The following is a 19,637-nucleotide window of genomic DNA, read 5'->3' as shown; positions in this document are numbered from 1 at the left end:
AGATGGTGGGAGATACAGAGACATAACCATAAAGGCAATGTGAGGTCCTGAATTGGATCATGAAACAGAAGAGGGACAATAGTGGGAAAATTGGCCACATAAAGTCTACAGTTTAATGAATAGTACTGCTTGTACTGAAGACAATTTCTTAGTCCCAATAATGTTACTAAACTTACATAAGATGTTGATATTAGAGGCATCTGGGTGAAAGGTATACAGAAAGGTCATGCAATCTTCTTCTAAGACTAACTTGAAATAAAAGGCTTTTCTTTAAGTTTAAAAATTACATTTGGATCCGCATTTAATTTACTCTTAATATTCACTAGATCTCAGTATCAAAATAAACTGTATAGTAATACAGACTGATTTAATAATCAAGTTATTCTATATTTCCACCTCTGGCAATGAAATTTTTCTATATGTCTATATTCCATATATATATTCCACATATATATAAGATATATATCTATCTCTTATATTTTTCCCTGAAAAAATAAGAGAAAATTCTCCACTTCAAATGCATTGATCTAATACCCAAATTCATAGATAATGCTACTGATTCTCCCCACCACCTCAGAGGAATAGATAAAATCTCAGGAAATCCTTTAAGAATCTCCTAAAATTAGTCCTTTCTCATGACCTAAGTTCTTTGGTTGTGGATTGTCCGTGTTTTTCCTCAAAGAATCTTTTGCTTATTACATTAGGGAATTGTAGGCAAGCTTAATTTCGGAGAAGTCATACTGTGCATTTACAAACTAGTTTTCAGCTTCATTGATGAGATTTTATAATCTTAATAAATTTATTGAAGTCTCGATATGTCTGATAAAGGTCCTAATGAGGCAACATCATGGAGTGAGTAGCATATTACAGTCTGAGTCTATCTTGTATTTACGGGTATTCTGAATACTGCTGCAGATATTTTGGTATAATGGGTGTCTTTAGTTAAATCCTCAGGACACTGGGCCTCCCTGGTGATGCAAGGGGTTAAGCACCGCACTCTGAAGCAATCCCCAGCCTCTGCAGCTCAAGCTCGATCCCCGGCAGGCCAGGAAGCAGCCCACATGGCACAGCAGACTTCTGACTCACCCACTGCTCCCCTTAGCAGAGTATTTCAGTCAATCCGCCTGTTCTGTTCCCCACCCTGTCTCTGGTGAATCCTTTCACTCCCTGTACCTCTTGGCCTGTACCCCAGTTCTTGTATACATAAATAATCTTTAAAAAAATAAATAAAATAAAATAAATCCTCAGGATACTGTAAAATTTCCAGGCTTCAATTTCCTGTGAATGTTCAAGATCACCTAACAGCAGTGATGTGACCCGTGATGACAGTTAATAAAAAATTATGCTAATGAATTTATAATGTACAATTTCTCTAAGAGGTCTTTATTCTTGTAGGATATTTAGTTCTCTTTCTTATGCATTTTAATCAGTTGCTGTTATTATTTTATGAAACCCCCACTTGGAACTGGCATCTCTGAGCTGACCTGCAGACATTCTGAAGCTTGCTTCTCTGCTATTGGGCTGCCCCGTTGTTATACAAAGTCATGGAACTACGAGACGACCAGTGCGTCCACTAAGTCACTCTTTTAATTACTCTCCCAGGTATTAGTGAAGGTTACTAACCAAACTTTCCTTGATCTCTTTCAACTGTTATGTTTGTTTCAGAGAGACTGTTGAAAAATTATAATGACTGGGCAAGGCAGCATTTTTTCTTGAGTCTCCAAATTCAGAAACGCCTACTTCATCATCAGCTGCATTCTCATAAGGTTCTTCTTTATATCTGAGGATAGCAGTTTTCAGATATACATGATGAGAAATGATGCTGGTGATATTTATCATTTCAATTATATTACAGATGGTGTAATGCCTTAATTGTACCAATTCCATATCAGTGGACACAGAAAGAACTTCTTTTCAGTGACTCCCTCTTCTTTCTCCATCACAAAGAAAGGATATGTACATTGAATCTAGAGCAGGGCGGACCTCACATCAGCTATGTCAGCTACATACAAACCAAATATTTTAAGTGCAGGGTCTCAAAAGTTTCAGAGTGAATATTTTATTCAATTGTTGGGTAAAATACATTATAAAGAATTTACACTTTCTATTTTCTTGAATTTTCTTTTGACTGAGACTCCACCCTTAATGCCAGAAAACCCACCTGGATAGGAAAAGGTAGATTTAGACTTTAAAGAGCAAATATCAAATAACTATGCTTTTTTAAAGATGAAAAACACACCACGACTAGTCATACCTTAAAAACGTATATAACTGTAAAAGCTCAGAGGAGCAATACACTAGCAGTGTCACTGTTCCAGTTTTTATAACAATAATTCTAGAGACCATCAGAGGGTTGGAGAAAATTCAAACCCAGAAGTTGCCCAGCAAAGGGGAGAAAGCGTTTGGCTTTGCAGAGGTAGATTGGTATTAACTGATTTAGGGAGAGTAAACTTCAATCATGTAATACTGAGCAGGACTTTACTATAAATTCAACTCTAATTGTATTCCATGCAAAAGTCAATTTTGTTTCCATTTCCACATTTGCTTTTCACCTAAGTTACAGCCTCTGTTCCCCAGTACTTATACCCTCACTGCTGACATCTCTGTTCCCCGGCATTATACCCTCAGTGCTGACATCTCAACATGCTTTCTTTCACCCTCTACTTAAACTCTCTCGCAAACAATCTGTCCTCAAAAAGTGCATAACACATGCTAAAAAGACCTTCTTTCTTCTAAATGTGACTAATTGTTTAGCCTTCAATCACCAAGAGAAAGGCTGGTGGAGATTATTTGATGATGAGAAGCTTTTAGTCATTGATACAAAAGTCTTGGGAAAACTTCAAGAATTATTTTATTTTGTATCAGCTCATATGCATCTATCCTGTGACTGAAATAACTCTGAAACTTGGAGACAAGGTTTTATTTAGCCTATAAGGCAATTTCTTTCTTCCATATTCTCTAATCAAATTCTAAAATGTTTTACAGAAATATGCCGACCTACAATATCCCTCAGGATACATATTAAATGCAGAAAAATCTGATCTCTGAACTACTAACTCCAGTTAAATTTTTGAGTTCTGTTTCAATTCTAGTCCTTAGTCTTCAAAAAAAAAATTAGGATGAATCTAGTATTTAAGAAACATGAGTAAAATAATGGAATTTTCCCAAATGTATAAAACAGCTGCAAATACTGATGGGACACCTTAGTAGGTGTCACACACATGTATCCAGGCACTCATTTCTGAGCCTTCTTAAATAATCTACTATTTTACCAGAGCCAGGATTTTCTCCCTTTAATATAATAGCAAAATAGCAATTCAGCATGTTCCCAGAGTAAAAACAAGAATTGTGCTGATATTATATTTACAACCACATCTTCCCCGTGTTATTCTTTTATCTCTTCCTCTGCTCTGGGTCTTTTATCAGTCAGTCAGCTAAGGTCAGACTCACCTCAATGGCTCAGCACACCAGTCTTGTCTCCATTACATTTGGAGGCAGAAAATCTGAATCTTTACAATGCTGACCTTATTGTTTTACAAGCTATTGATTATGGCTATCAAGTTCCAACAGTTCATTGGGGTCAGTCTCTGGAAAAAGAAAAGGCAGAGAGAGAAGCCACATTCCTCTCCCTCTTCCGACTGAACTGACTTCTCCATTAGTTAGATTTTGCTGTAATTAGAATGAATCACTGCAAGACACGGCTCCTGTCTATTCTATGCTGCCACTCTTGATTCACCTAGATTTTTGGCCATACATCAGAGTGCACATCTGTATGTAATGAGGGATGTACAGAGTGGAAAGGGGAGGTCAGCGAGAAGTGAATGGGTCCTCTATAGGAATGATTATAGAGTTACTGACTCGCAAATAAATGGCATGTATCACAATCCACAACACTGAGGAAGTGTAAATCTCATATTTGACATACCCTTTGGCAAGAGATAGACTATATGAATCTTTTTCACAGTGCTAGGGCAGTTTTATACAAGGATACCCTGTCCTGACATAATTCTCAACCTCAAAATGCTTTTCTTATCTATTAGGAATGTACTTTTTCTGCTGGTTTTTTTCCCCATGCATTAGACCCTTAGTAAAATAATCATTAAACTGCCACAGTTTTCATCATATGCTTTTCTTTCTCCCAGATAACTTGCTTTCTAATCTTGTGATCCCTTTAATAAAACTATTATTTATTTAAAGTATTAATCCAGGCATGGTGGTAAGTGATTTACATAACTATCTTATTGAAACCTCAACAAATCCTAGGGTTATAGTATTTTCTCTACTTCAATTGTGAGAAGGCAAAGTTTGATCAGACGCTTTGCTCACAAACGTTAAGTGGTAGAAACCAGACATTCACCAAGGAAGTAAGTTTCTGAGCCAGAGTTTAGCCACTTTCATGAAAGGAATTAAAGAATGAAGGCGCCAACTACCCTCTGACTAAGTGGGTGGCTGTCTCTTCGCCTCTTACTGGGAATACAAAGGTGAGTCTGTCCTTGTCCCTTAAGAATATCACAGAATAATAGGATGTGTCCAGATAGTTTCATTACAAGGACATAATATTAACAAAACAGCATTTATGCTCAGTATGTGCAAGGCACTGTTTGGAATGCTTTGCCTACCTTATTACTACAAACCTCACAATTCACCAAGGTAGGGACTACTGTTGTCCCTATTTCCATAGATAAGAAAAGCAAAACACAGAGGATTATACTTAGTTGCTTAGTCAAGGACAGTCAGCTATGAAGGGGTGGGTTTGAGATATAAAATAAAGTGGAAAGTGCCACAGACATTCAGATAATGAGCTTGATTTCGCTGATGAAAATGTTTCCCTTCAGTTAAGAAAAATCGGAGAACACGTCATGGCACAGATGGCATTTGATCTAGACCTTGAGCTCTAAGACGAAGTAACAGAATGAACTAAGACAAAGATTCAGGGAACTACAGGGCAGATACTGAGGACAGTGAATACCCCAGAGGGAGCCAGCACCAAGAGCAGTAATAAATAAAGTTTGTGTTATAGACCAGGCAGACGTTGATGCTCAGGGTATCTTTGAATTGGTGCTATTATATAGCATAAGGTAAACAAACTACAGGATTCAACTTGTAATTCACCTGTAAAAACCAGAGAACATGCTTTTAAAGAGACTCTGACACATATTTTCTGCATTAGCCCTGAATTTCAGTATATATTACAGCAACATGGCAGTTCAGTGTCTATCAGACACTGTCCCTGTCACTGGTAAGAACTCAGGACAGATTTTCTTACCTCAGTTTACATCATGCACAGCCTCAGTCAGGGTCTCAATTGACAAACAGGGTCCCAACTGGACCCTGTCTCCAGGGTCCCAGGAGACAAAACACAAACGGGCTGATTTGAGACAGGTGTGTTTTCCTACCTATCAAGAGACTCCTTTATTACATCATGGGTGGAGTATAGGTTAAACAGGGGCTAATGCAGGCACCTGGGGCTAATATGGAGTCTTTTCTCCCGCAGCATAAAGGCATGAAGACAGGGAGATGTAAAGTACCAGAACGTGAGAAGCCAGGAGAGAAGGCACTATTTTTTTTTCCACTGTTCATTTTTTTTTATTTTTTATTATTATTATTTTTTAATAATAAATTTTATTTTTATATTCCCCATACAATTGCAAACACCCCATTCTGACCCTAATCCCTCCCCTCCCGCCCCCCACCCCCAAAAAGTGTCTCTGCTTCATAGTTTTTTGTTGATTTTGATTTTCTCTTTCTTATAGTTATTCATTTTCCTGGTCCCTTATTTAAGTTTTCTAGATTCCTGCTATGAGTGAGACCATCCGGTATTTTTCTTTTTCTTTTTGGCTTATTTCGCTGAGCATGATCCCTTCCAGCACCATCTATGTTGCTGAAAATTGCATGTGTTTATCTTTTTTGAATGCTGAGTAATATTCCATGGTATATATGTACCACATCTTCTTGATCCAGTCATCTATTTTTGGGCATTTGGGCTGTTTCCAAAGCTTAGCTATTGTAAATAGTGCTGCTATAAACATAGGGGTGCAGGTGTTCTTTGGAATTGATGTTTCTGTGTCCTTTGGGTAAATACCTAGGAGTGGAATTGCTGGATCATATGGAAGCTCTATGTTTAGTAGGTCCAGAAATCTCCACACAGCTCTCCATAGTGGTTGGACCAGTTTGCACTCCCACCAGCAGTGCAGGAGAGTTCCTTTGTCTCCATATCCTCACCATTTGTTGTTGCTAGTTTTATTTAATATGTGCCATTCTCACTGGTGTAAGATGGTATCTCATGGTAGTTTTGATTTGCATTTCCCTGATTACTAGTGATGTTGAACATTTTTTCATATGCCTGTTGGCCATTTGCATTTCCTCTTCAGAGAAGTTTCTTTTTAGCTCTTCTGCCCATTTTTGGACTGGATTATTTTCTTTGTTTTTGTTGAGTCTCATCAGCTCTTTGCAGATTTTTGTGATCAGTCCTTTATCATTAGTGTTGTGTGCAAAAATGTTCTCCCAGTCGGTGGGGTTTCTCTTTGTTTTTGTTATTGTCTCTTTTGCTGTGCAGAAGCTCTTTAATTTGATGTAGTCCCAGCTGTTTATCTTTGCCTTCACTATCACTGCTTTGGGTGATGTGTCTGTAAAGATGTCTTTGATGTGCAAATCACATAGCGGTTCGCCTATATTTCCTTCTATATATTTTATGGTTTCAGGTCTTATGTCTAGTTCTTTAATCCATTTTGAGTTGATTTTTGTGTATGGTGTGAGGTAGTGGTCAAGCTTCATTCTTTTGCATGTAGCAACCCAGTTTTCCCAGCACCATTTATTGAACAAACTTTCTTTGCTCCAGTGCATAGTCTTTGCTCCTTTGTCAAAGATTAGTTGACCATAAATCTGTGGGTTTATTTCTGGATTTTCTATTTGATTCCATTGGTCTGTATGTCTGTTCTTGTTCCAATACCATGCAGTTTTGATGATTATGGCTTTGTAGTAAAGTTTGAAGTCTGGGAGTGTGATGCCTCCATTCCCTTCTTTTTTTTTCAGGAGAACTTTGGCTATTTGGGGTTTTTGTGATTCCATATGAATTTCATCAATAATTGTTCTATTTCTTTGAAGAATGACATTGAAATTTTGATTGGAATAGCATTGAATCTGTATATTGCTTTTGGTAGGATGGCCATTTTAATAATGTTTATTCTTCCAATCCATGAGCAGGGGATGTCTTTCCATTTCTTTGTGTCTTCTTCTATTTCTTTTAACAGTGTTTTATAGTTTTCTTTGTATAGGTCCTTTAACTCTTTTGTTAGATTTATTCCCAAATATTTGATTTTTTTTGTTTCAATAATAAAAGGGATGGTTTTTTTTTATTTCTTCTTCTTCAGACTTATTGTTTGTGTATAGGAAGGCTACTGACTTTTGCGTGTTGATTTTGTATCCTGCCACTTTACTGAATTGATTGATTAGTTGAATTAGTTTTTCTGTGGAGTTTTTGGGGTTCTCTATGTGTATTATCATATCATCTGCAAATAGTGATAGTTTGACTTCTTTTCCTATTCGGATTCCTTGTATGTCTTTCTCTTGTCTTATTGCTCTGGCTAGGACTTCCAGTATTATATTGAAAAGCAGTGGTGAGAGTGGACATCCTTGTCTTGTTCCAGATCTTAATGGAATTGCTTTCAGCTTTTCACCATTGAGAATGATACTGGCTGTTGGCTTGTCATAGATGGCCTTTATGATGTTGAGGTATGTTCCTTGTATCCCAAGAATTTCAAGGGCTTTTATCATGAATGGATGTTGCACTTTGTTGAAAGCTTTCTCAGCATCTACTGATATTATCATATGGTTTTTATATTTCTTTTTTTTGATGTGTTGGATAACGTTGATTGATTTTTGGATGTTAAACCATCCTTGTGTCCCTGGAATGAATCCTACTTGGTCGTGGTGAATTATCTTATGGACACATTGTTGGATTCTGATAGCTAAAATTTTATTGAGGATTTTTGCATCAGTGTTCATTAGGGAGATTGGCCTGTAGTTTTCCTTTTTTGTGTTGTCCTTGTTCGGTTTTGGTATTAGTGTAATGCTGGCTTCATAGAACGTGTTTGGTATTGTCCCTTCCTGAGAGAAGGCACTATTGAAGGCAGCAGTGACATTCCGTGAAGGGAAGCAGTTAGTGTGAGAAAACCTTAAAGGAAGTCAGGGAAGAGAAGTTTAATTTTCCTCCCACCCTTTAAACCTGTAGGGTGGGTGGATGGAACTTCCCATAGGATGAAGCCAACTGGAAGCCAGAGAACATGGACACCCTGTGTGCTGTGCATGCGCCTGAGTAGGGTAAGGAAGCGGAACAGGCACTGTGGGGGCACAAGGATGACACCTACTACACGCACATGCAAATGCACCTGCACATGTGTGATAACTGTCCATTTTTTAAGACTATATGGTTTCAATGAGCACTGACATGCAAAAAGAGGCCTCTGATTTGTGTTGACTCTTTTAGATTATTCTATGGGATCCCTTAAACTTGGGGACTTAGAAAATGACTTTTTACACTTTCAAAGTAAGTATGCACTCCAGATACTGTGACATTCAAACAGTTATCTTGCAAGTCTTGACTCAGACAAAGGAACCTCCAAGAGGAGGATTTTGATATTTATTTTAATGGTAGAAAGTTTTTGAAATAGGAAGACTTGCATTTAGGTCCATGGTTTGTAAACTTAATTACACCTTGAAATCACCTGGGGAGCTTTGACACAAGCTGATGCCTCTGAGCCACCCACAGAGATTCCGCTCTCTTTGACTAGGCTGGAGCTTGGGCAACAGACTACATATACTCCCGGAAGAGCACAATTTACAATCATGACTTAAGTCACTGAGTCTATAATGTTGACTTACAGATGGTCTTTTTTCATCAGATTTTCTAACATGATTGTATTGTTCTATTAACTGTATATTACACTAGCCCTCTTCAAAATCAGTCATATGACACTGAGTCACTGAAAAAAGGAAAATTAATACATGAACCCTGCCACCTTCCCTTTAGCTTTACTCCAAGTCAACATCACCTGCATGAAGCATTATACATGGAGTGCCCACAACTTGCTCTGAAGTTGCCAAGGAAACAAGTTAAGGCATTAACATGTTTGTACTACTAGAATCATAGTTGGAGTGTAAGAAGGAATTACAAACGTAAAAATGCTGAGGAGACTGGCAGGCAGAAAGAAAAGAGCAGGGCTTTAATATCTGAAAACCCAAGGTACTAATTCTGACACTAGCTCTTTCTGGCTTGCTATTCAAAAGGGCGGTCCATAGAACAGCCAGCATCATTAGCGCCACCTGGGAGTTTATTAGAAATGCAAATTCTCAGACCGCACCCCAGACCTGCTACTCAGAGTCTACGTTTTAATAAGACCTCTGGGTGATCTGCACACCTGACAATTTGAAAGGCACTGATGTGCTGGGTGTGGAGTGTATTCATTAGGATTATGTTGAACAACATGTGGAAATGTGCAAAATAATGGTTGTTTAAACATTATGAAAGGTCATATTTCTCTTTCATTCAAAAGAGCTCCAGAGGTAGATGGACCCAAGTTGATATGTTCTGAAGTATAGAATCTACACTGGCAGGATTTTTCAAATCTTAGCAATGCTTTTCTCCTCACAATCTAAGTAGGCTGTGGGAGCATCAGACATTCTATGCATGCTGCTGCCAGCAGAAAGAAGAAACTACAGGGGGAGAGAAGAGAGGGTAGAGAAATACTTTCACCATCAAGGGAAGTTCCTCAGGAGGCACACATATTTGCTTCGATCTCATTATCCAGAACGTTACTGCATGGTAACCTCTAGCAATAAAGAATGCTTTAAAAGTAGGCCTCATTTGGGCCTCCCCTGGTGGCGCAGCGGTTGAGGGCCAGGCTGTGAAGCTGCCCGCAGCCTCTGCAGTGCTGGCTCGATCCCAGGTCACCGGTGAGGGTCCCACATGGTGCGCAGACCTCTCCTGCCTCCCGCTGCTCCCCTCAGCGGTGTATTTCATCAGTCTGCCTGTTCTGTTCCCCACTCTGGCTCTGGTGAATTCTCTCACCCTCCTGCGCTTCTGACTGTACCCAGTGCTTGTATAAATAAATAAACAAATCTTTAAAAAAAAAAAAAAGTAGGCCTCATTTCAGGTATTTTTATAAGCAGCTAAGAGTCAGGAGGGTTTATCATTGATGAGGTAGGAAAGAGTGAACACTGGGAAACAACCAACATTTTCTGTAATGGGAGTCTAGGACCGATCCCTGAATTTCATATTCCTCTATGTGAAATGGGAATAGCAACAGCCACATAACAAAGTGACCACGAAGAATGGAATGGGATGAATGTGTACTGTCCTGAACATAGTAAGGACTCTAGAAGTAATAGCCCTTATTACTTAGAAAGAATGCTTTCAGAGCTCAGTCTTTATATAATGCATAATGCCAGCCAAAAATTAATGGGTAATCATTAAATGTTATTGCAAATATCAAATTTTTTAGAAAGTTCAGCTACAGGGCCCCCCTGGTGGCACAGGCAGTTGAGCGCTGCACTGTGAAGCTGTCTGCAACCTCTGCAGCACGGTTTCAATCCCAGCCCACCAGCGAGAATCCCACATGGCGAAGCAGACCTCTCCTGTCTCGCCCACTGCTCCCCTCAGCAGTATATTTCAGTCAGTCTGCCTGTTCTGTTCCCCTCTCTGTCTCTGGTCAATCCTCTCACCCTCCCGCGCATCTGGCCTGTACCCCGGTTCTTGTATAAATAAATGAATCTTAAAAAAAAAAAGTTGAGCTACAAGCAGACCAAATGGAAGTTCTAGTGACTACTGTGGCATTTCCTCTGCACTGTACAATGGTAGTCCCATCTGGTATATCTTATCATTCCTCTCTGAGGTTCCATAGATAAGATAAAGGAGCATAGCACAAGAGCTAGAGTGAAACTCTGCAGTCAGCCTGAGTTTGAATTTTACTCCATTATCTTATAGCTGTGCAGTTTTTGTCAAGTCACCTCTTTGCTTCTGTAAGGCTAAAATAATAGTACCCACTCCACAGAGTTATTACAAGGATTACCTGAATTAATGAGTAAAAGTGCTTTGAAAAGTGCCTAGTCCATAATAAGAGTTAAATAAGTGTTAGCTATTATTATAAACCATGCAACTTGAGAGGATTGTATACTAGGAAAAAGTCTTTCTCCTACAGGACTTTTCTCTTAATAATGCATCAGTTTACCAACTAGGATTTAGTTAACATGCAAAGGTCATTCATACAGCTAATTCTTGGCTTTGGAAAGTATATGGAAAAAGTCAATCAATACACAATTAAAATGAAAAGGAATTAAAGTTTTCATATTCACATTGCCATCTCTCTGAGGAGCCTTCTTGATAAATACTCACTGATACTGCAATCAATAAAGGGAAAGATTTGAAGAAAACACCTCCCTAGAAACAGGCAGCAAAAGAGAAGAAAGTTTATGTAAGTCCTCCGGGATATAAAATAATAAAGTAAATTTCTGATCAAATATTTAGTTGAATGAAGGTGCTTCAAAAATCGCCTTGGTTATAACCAGTTGAAGGTTTTCCCTTTGACAAGGGACAAGTGCCCCCCCCCATTTGCATTCCTGTGGTTTATACTGCTCTTACCTAATGAGATATAGAACACCTTCTAAACACTGACACCTTAGAGGCATGCTTCACTCAGCATGAAGGTTTGAGACATCAAGGATACCTTGAGTATCCTCTGATTCCAACAACTTGTCAGACAAATTAGCACCTTCTCAACCAAGGGTAAAATTGAGTTTCACATTTCTCCCTGGTGGGGGAAAAAGAATGAAGGAGAAAATCACTGTGGTTTAATATTTCCTTTGTTAAGACAAATACAGAGAGCCTTATCATCTCTGTATGGCTCTCCCTGACCTCCTGATTTTTAATTCATTGGTTTTAAATGATCCTTGACAGTTGAGATCCTTTTGTCAACTCCTATGTGCTTAGGCAGAAGACAGACATTCTGGCTTTTATTAGTCAAGCCAGTTCTTTTTGTGTGCAGTTAACAAGCTAGTCTTAAAGAAAAATTAAAATTGGGCTTATATATGAGGAGAAAAAAATAAAATAATCATATATAAGGTCACCCTTTAAGATGTTACTCATATTTGTGGGCTGAGTTAACTACTCAAGGCATAGGAGGATAAATGTAACAATTTTAATAGTTCACCAGGAAGCTGGAGAGAAATGCTACCTTGTAATTCTACACAAAGTTTACCTTGTACATCCCTGTCTTTTGCTAAAAATAACTTATTATTTTGTAAAATGAAATGAAATACATGCACAATGTTTTGAAAGTATTTTGTTTGTTATTATCATATGGTAAAACAAGATTTATCTTTTTATTCTAGCCATTAATCTTATAGAACCACTAAGATAGAAAATTTTCAGGAAACTTCCCCTACACTCACCCCAAAAGGAACCTCTTCTGTAATCAAACTCATACTTGGCAATGGAATAGATGTACATTGAGAAAACAAAATGGGTGTAAGCAGGGAGGGCCTGCAAGGGGGTCTTTATCTGACATACTGATCAGCCAGCTCGCACTGGGGGAAGAGGAGTTACCGTCAGAAAACTAGAATCTATCCTTAGAAAAACACCTTGCAGTGGAACCCAGAACAGGGAGGGAAACAGGCAAAATGCTGAAGACACAAGATGAGGATGTTTGAAAAGAGTCACAGAAACAGAACTGAAGGACATCTGAGATCATCTCCTCTGGCGCCCTCATTTTTCAGAAAACAGGAACCTAGAACCCCAAAGTGACTTTTTCATGGTCACGTTGTCACTGTCATTCCCGAACAATGTGTTTTCAATTTTCAGCAATGCTTCTGGGATGGGCAGCAACAGGGACCCCAGGCATAGTCCCAGCAACGACACCATGTGGATATCAACAGTCGGTGCTCCGGACCACAGAGCAGGACAGGCAAGGGGAACAGCAGCAGAGGGGGGATCCTCACTGGGGAGCAAGATGGGGGAAACCACTGCGGGCCCAGCAGCCTCTGGGCCACCTAGCAGCCGATAGAAGGACACGTTTCACTTAGACCTGGCTTTTTCAGTAAAAGTGTAAGCTCTCTGAGTTGGGCACCATGCTTCTCAGAATATTAATAAGCTCAGTATTAGGCATACAAGTGGCACAAATTCCAATTGCTTGGATTTAGAATGAGAATTTAAAAAAAAATTGAAGAAGGGCCTCCCTAGTGGTGCAAGAGGTTGTCTCAGTGCTGTGAACACAGCCACTGCAGCACGTGTTTGATCCCTGGCCAGGGAGCTGACCCACATGGCTCAGCAGACTTCGCCTGTCTTGCCAGCTGCTCCCCTCAACAGTGTATTTCAGTAGATCCTCCTGTTCTGCTCCCCATGCTGTCTCCGGTGAATCCTCTCATAGCCTGCACCCCTGCTCTTGTATGCATAAATAAATCTTTGAAAACAAAATTTGAATAAACAAAACCAAATTTTGAATAGAGAGGGCTCATGTAGTGATATTGAACTCATATCAAAATAGTTTAAAAATAGGAGGCAATTCTAAGTGGGCTTCTGATGCAGCTGACCAAGGGAAGTGATAGCCTGACAAAATGTTTCCAATATAAAACTTCCCACTATAATGGGTGAGAAGGGAACGTGCCTGGGGAAATTCTTTTACATTCCGCTCTACCTGAAACAGGTATATCAGTGCAGTAATTTGAATTCACAACCAGCAGACCTGGTCATTTTTTTTTTTTTTAAGATTTATTTATTTATTTATACAAGCACTGGGTACAGTCAGAAGCGCGGGAGGGTGAGAGAATTCACCAGAGCCAGAGCGGGTAGCAGAACAGGCAGACAGAAGGAGAACACTGCTGAGGGGGGAGCGGGCGCAGCAAGAGAGGTCTGCGTGCCACGTGGGACCCTCGCCGGTAGCCGGGGATCAAACCAGCACTGCAGAGGCTGCGGGCAGCCCCGCAGCCCAGCGTTCAACCGCTGCGCCACTGGGGAGGCCCAGACCTGGTCATTTTTATGGAACTAGTCTACTAATTTTATAACAGCACTACACTCAAAAAAAAAAAAATACCTAGGTGGTACAATGATCTTAAAAGTCATTACAAGTAAGCATAAGGTTTAATCCCAGATGGGAGCCTGGAGCTGAAAAAGGACACTAGTGAGATAATCAGCAAATTTAAACAGGATATAAAGATGACTTAATAAAATTAAACTGATGTGATTCCCCTAATTTTGATCTTTGCATTAGGCTTACATAAGTTAACATTTGGAGAAGTTGGGTAAAAGGTATATATTGATATATACAGGAGTTCTTTGTACCATTTTTGCAACCTTCTTGTAAGTCTAAATTGTTTTCAAAATAACAAGATAAAACTTTTCAAAATTAAATCATGAAGTCACAGGTATTTTAAGTAACTACATTCGGCATAACTTAGACTACTCTTAGGTCTCTTCAAGGCTGTCAGCTCCACTAGGCAAACAGCTGAATAAATTCATCATTAATTGTTTTTCTAAGTTTGCCTTCCAATGTGCTGAAGCAGGCATATGTAAGCTTTGTCCACATCCAAGCCTGTGAAAGGGAAGAGAAAGCTGAGATGGGATGTGACTACGATACCACAGTAATCAAACAGCTGCCAGAAGTGTGCAGCATTTGAACAGCAGAGCAGCCCCCTTTTTCTAAATTTTGCACATCCTAAGTAATTGCAAATAAAAATCCTACAGTGATGTGAAATTTCCAACTGGATTGCAAAATGTTCTTAGTGGAAAACCAACTAAGGAGAATCATAGCAGAAATAGAGATACTTTCTCTGTTGCCTTCTTAGCTGCCCGCCCTCTCTATGCATGCCAGTCACACCAGAAACCAGGATGCTCACCTTCTCTGTGGTTCAGATAATCTCATGCCATTCTGTTAATTATATCTTATAAACCAACACTCAAACAGCATGAACCTCCTTCCTTTTTTTTTGCATGTTTCTAGGATGAAATAAATCAGTGGTGACCTGAGAGCAATACTTGAGCCCCTCTTCCTGGCTCCTGACTGTTCTGGAGGGCAGAAGGCAGTGTTTTACAGCTCCTGCACTATTGACATAACAGCTCATCAGATCTCGATGTTACAACTCACAGTCTGCTCCTAACTCTGGCCAGAAACTCTTGGGTAATGTCACGTCTTATAAAGAACAACAAGAGGTTGTCTGTTAACTAGATGAAGAAATACAGCCTCTTAAACAGTGGGTCCATAAATGTGCTATTTTGACCCAACCAGTGCTGTAAATGTCTATCCAGTAACAGAGTAGACTGGCCAATGGCCAATCTTAGAAAAGCAAAGAATCAGAAGTGTCTTCTAAGTGAAAATTTAGCAAAGGTAAATTATCTTTTCAGTTGTCTGTCCTATCATGATTTAGATGTGTTGGGTAGAGCCGGCGGAGATTATGTTTTGAGAAAGGAAAGTGAGCAGGCAAAGTCGCAGGGTCAAGGACTACCAAATGCCAGCAGTGTTACAGAATGGTTTGGGGTTCTCACTAGACGCAGATAATATAGTAAATCCTTTGCACACAACTGCACTGGTCTATAAGAGATGAAGCAACGAGTAAATCAAAAAATAAAAAGATTTGTCTTTGAGGAGCCTATCAGACCCTTTCTGCTGCAGTCTTCCCAGAATGTCACTTCCCTGCAGAAGACTTGCTTTTTGTTCCCAGAGAACCCTGTCCAGGTCCAAACCAAAAAGGACCTGGTAACTGCATTTACCTTCCTGCCCGTATCTCTTGAAACCAAGATGTTAACTCTTCCAAGTGTGTTATGTTAAACTTTTAATTCTGTGGACTGGAAAGTTTTGCTTTATCTAGAAAGGATTGTGGGGAGGGGAAGTAGTATGCTGAGAATCAAGGCACTCTTTTCTAACTGAAAAATGCAAAGTAGACACACTTTGCTCCCTTCAGGGAACCAGAGGAGCTAAATCAGAAAGTAAGTCACCCTGAATTCTCTTCTGGAACAAATCTTTTTTTTTTTTTTCCTAAAGATTTAGTCACTTATACAAGCACTGGGGTACAGGCCAGAGGTGCGGGAGGACAAGAGAATTTACCAGAGACAGAGCGGGGAGCAGAACAGGCAGAAGGACCAAAGTACACTGCTGAGGGGAGCATCGGGCGAGACAGAAGTCTGCTGCAACATGCGGGAATCTCCTGCCCAGCTGGGAATCAAATTGTTTTGCTGCAGAGGCTGTGCACAGCTCCACAGCACTGCACTCAACCCGCTGAGCCACTGGGGAGGACCTGGAACAAATCTTAACTCTCCCTTCCACCCTCATGCCCACCCATTTTCCAGCTCACCTTCTGTGGTTCCATCCTGGCTGGAGACTTTGTTCTTCCTTCATCTTCACACATTATCATACCTCTCTCCCTCTGCTCCAAGTGCGCCAGCAGCCAGGATATCTGTAGATTAAGTGGCAAAGAAGAAAAGAGGAATCTGAGACCTGCTGAGAAGACCTCTTATTTGGGGCAGAGGTTCTTGAGATATGTAAGCTAGAGACAGAAAGAAATCACACCTTTACCTTTATACCTGGGGGCAGGGCAGGGAGGAGACGAATTCAACCCTTAAATCATAAAAAAATAAAAAGTGGTTGAGGTCAAAGTAATCTATTATGAAAGAAGAATATAAAAATTTCACATTAAAAAAATAAAAACAGGGGGCGGAGCAACATCTAGGCGAGGAGACGCTGCGAGTAAGATCTCCCATTAAAAAAAGTTAATAGGGAGGAAAAGCGGCAGGTCCCAGTGAGAACTGGGACACGGAAGATAAACGGACGACTCCAGCAAACTGCCCGAAGAAGAAAGTTGCCATAAAAGAGGACGAGAAGGGAGGGAAGCGCAGAACCCTGCTCCCCTCCCCCGCCCACAGAGGCGGCTCTCGGGCGGACACTCTCCCACTGGCAGAGACGAGGGAAACAACAAACCAAAACGCCCAACAAGAAAAACGGATGCAGCAAGCGGGACTGTGAGTGGAAAGGAACTATTTCAGCCACCACACCCCGTGAACGGGAGCTGAGGCGAACCCTGCAGGATCCAACACGGAGGTGAGCTCCACGCGCCATTAAAGAGAGCCCCGCCCACCAGGAGGAGACCAGCACCAGCACACAGCCCCGGCTGCCCAGTAAGCTTGCGCGAAAGCAGTGCTCAGATTGCAGCTGCCCAGGTCCCCGCGCCTGCGACCTAGGCTTGCGGGGAGACGGCGGAGGCCCTCCCTGAGTGAGCAGGAACAAGGCGCCCAGGCAGGGGAGCGGGATTCAAAAGGCGCCATTCCCGCGCCACTGATCTGGGCTACAGCCCGCGTCCTGGAACTGAGGGCTTTGGAACTGAGACCCGGGGCACGAAATTAGGGGCGTGGGTTCCCCACGACGGTGGGGCACAAGGCAGACACAGCACCCCAAAGCCGTTGAGGTGTACCCTACCATCCCTGCTCTGCTCCCTGTCCCACGGGGTGGAAAATCAGCTCCCCAAGGGCTCTAGGAGAGATCTCTGGTGCCACCTAGCGACTTGACCCCAGCACAGGCTACTGAAGGAGCTAGTGGCCAGCTGGGGAGTTAGCCCACACCGGGCCCCTTCTGAACAAGTAGTCTGAGCCCACAGGGAGAGCGAGCACCCACAGCCGGGGCAGACCAGGCGCGCAGAAGAGTGTGCCTGAGACCAGAAGCGCAGGGAGTGTGTCCCACATCACCATTTTAGAACAGGGACATTTCTTCAGTAAAGACTACCTGCAGAAGGCTTCCTCAGGAGCCAGAGGTGAGCGGGGGAAGTTCGCCCACGCCAGACCCCCTCTGGCCTGCAGTCCAAGCCCAGAGGGGAGCAGGAACCCACCGCCGGGGCAGACCAGGCGCACAGGGGAGTGTGTCCCCACATCGGCATTTTAGAACAGGGACCTTTCTCCAGTAAAGGCTGCTTGAAACTGACAGATGACTCCTGGAAGAACCAGAGGGGAACAGAGAAGCCCACCCAAGATGCCGGCAAGTCCCAACAACACAGTGTCCCAACGCATACGGCAAATTAGAAAACAGACAGTAGGGAGGAGAAGAACCACACGCAACCTAGCAACTCTCCAGAGAAAAAGCACACCACAAAAAGAAAGCCAGCCCCCAGATTGCAACGACAATAACTTGGAAGAATTTCTGAGCCTTCCAGAAAGAGAATTTAAAATTGCCGTGATTAAAAAACTGACAGAAGTCATAAAGGAAAACAATGATAAGGGAAAAATAATCAACGATCAGAAGAATGCAATTGAGTCCCTAGAGAGGGAAAACAATGGTCAGAAGAAAGAAATTGAGTCCCTAAAGAGGGAAGTAGAAGAAATGCAGGAGATCAAAGAATTAATGGAAGAACTAAAGAATTCTGGGAAAAGCAATGAAAGCAGAATAGATGAAATGGAAGAACGAATAAGTAATCTTGAAGACACAGAAATAAAAAGAACCAAAACAGAAAAGGAAAGAGAAGTACGAAGGAAAAAGAACGAAGAAAGACTTCGGGAACTATCTGACTCCATGAGGAAAGGAAATATAAGAGTTATAGGAATACCAGAAGGAGAGGAGAGAGATGTAGGAACAGAGAAAATATTCAGAGAGATAATTGAAGAGAACTTCCCAAATGTGAAGAAGGAGCTGAAAATTGATATACAAGAAGCAAGAAGAACACCAAACTTCCACGACGAAAGGAAAAATACAGCAAGACACATAATAGTAAAGCTCCCAAGAATCCAGGACAAGGAAAAAATAATGAAGCTGGCAAGAGGGAAGAAACAGATAACATTCAAAGGAAAACCAATCAGGCTGACATCAGACTTCTCCGAAGAAACACTACGGGCAAGGAGAGAGTGGAGGGACATAGTCAACAGACTCCAAGAAAACAGATGCCAACCAAGAATACTCTATCCCACAAAGCTCTCCTTCCTCTTTGAAGAAAGAATATGGACCTTCCCAGACAAACAGAAACTCCGGAATTTCATTGCAACTAAACCCCCACTCCAAAAAATACTACAAGGAGTCCTAAAGCCAGAACCTCAGAGCGACGAATAACAATGAAAGAAGGCCAAAAAAAAAAAAGTTATTAAAAGAATAAATAAATAAAATCAAAGGAAAGACAAACACAATGGCAAATACAGATGTTAACATATCAATATTAACTCTAAATGTAAATGGACTAAACTCTTCAATAAAAAGACACAGAGTTGCAGCCTGGATTAAGAAACAAAACCCAACCTTTTGCTGTCTCCAGGAAACACATTTAGCTACAAAAGATAAAAATAGGCTCAAAGTTAAAGGATGGAAAACAATCCTACAAGCAAATGGACCAAAAAAGAAAGCAGGAACAGCTATACTTATATCAGATAAAACAGATTTCAAACTCAAAAAGATAAAAAGAGACCCCAATGGTCACTACATTATGATCAAGGGGACAATACTTCAAGAAGAAATAACACTCATTAACATATACTCACCAAACGAAGGAGCACCAAAATATATCAGACAACTGTTGTCCTCTCTGAAAACAGACATCAGAGAAAACACATACGTAGTGGGAGACTTCAACACACCACTATCAACAATGGATAGATCAACAAGACAAAAAATAAGTAAAGAAACCAA

Source organism: Talpa europaea, assembly GCF_964194135.1.
Source record: "Talpa europaea genome assembly, chromosome: 10".
In the NCBI taxonomy this organism is placed as follows: Eukaryota; Metazoa; Chordata; class Mammalia; order Eulipotyphla; family Talpidae; genus Talpa; species Talpa europaea.
The sequence above is the reverse complement of the archived record's forward strand: the minus strand, read 5'-3'. Positions refer to the sequence as shown.